This window comes from Nannospalax galili, unplaced genomic scaffold (genome assembly GCF_000622305.1).
Source record: "Nannospalax galili isolate Female #2095 unplaced genomic scaffold, S.galili_v1.0 scaffold1354, whole genome shotgun sequence".
NCBI classification, from domain to species: domain Eukaryota; kingdom Metazoa; phylum Chordata; class Mammalia; order Rodentia; family Spalacidae; genus Nannospalax; species Nannospalax galili.
In genome coordinates this window covers 84,431-85,500 of record NW_008335784.1, presented here as the reverse complement: position 1 = coordinate 85,500, position 1,070 = coordinate 84,431, and positions in this window count along the sequence as shown.

Here is a 1,070-nt window from a genome sequence, read left to right as displayed (position 1 = left end):
AGATTTTGAGCTGTATTACACAGATATAGTCATAAGAACAACATGGTACTGGCACAAAAATAGACCCATAGATCAATGGAACAAAATTGAAGATCCAAATATGAGTAAATGCAATTTCAGCTTCCTGATATATGACAAAGGGGCCAAGAATATTCACTGGAGAAAAGACAGCATGTTCAGCAAATGGTGCTGGCAAACTGCATCTCCACCTGTAGAAGAATGAAACTAAACCCCTATCTTTCACCCTGCACAAAGTCAAATACAATCGGATCAAAGACCTCAATGTAAAGCCTGAAACTCTGAAACTATGAATAGGAAACATTGGGAAAAACCTACAAGATATAGGTGTAGGAAAGGATTTTCTAAGCCAGACACCAATTTCTCAGGAAACACGGGCAAAAATTAACAAATGGGACCTCATTAAACTAAAAAGCTTCTGTACATCAAAGGAGGCAACCAGGGACGTGAACAGAAAACCCACAGAACGGGAGAAAATTTTCACCAGTGACACATCCGACAGAGGTTTAATATCCGGAATATATAACAAACTCAAAAAACAGAGAATCAAGACAAGAAGCAACCCAATTAAAAGGTGGGCTAAGGAGTTGAACAGAGAGTTCTCAAAAGAAGATATAAAGATGGCCATGAAACATCTTAAAAGATGTTCAACATCACTAATAATTAGGGAAATGCAAATTAAAACCACTCTAAGGTTTCATCTTACCCTAGTCAGACTGGATAAGATCAAGAGAACAAACGATACCAAATGTTGGAGACAATGTAGGGAGAGTGGAACACTCATCCACTACTGGTGGGGATGTAAACTTGTTCAACTCTATGGAAAGCAGTGTGGAGAACTCGAAACTACAAATGAACCTACCATTTGACCCAGTTATACCACTCCTTGGCATATACCCAAAGAACTCATCCTATTGCAGAGACACTTGTACCTCCATGTTTGTTGCTGCTCTTTTCACAATAGCTAAGAGATGGAAGCAACCTAAGTGTCCCTCAATTGACAAATGGATAATGAAAAAGTGGTTCATTTATATGATGGAGTTTTACTCAGG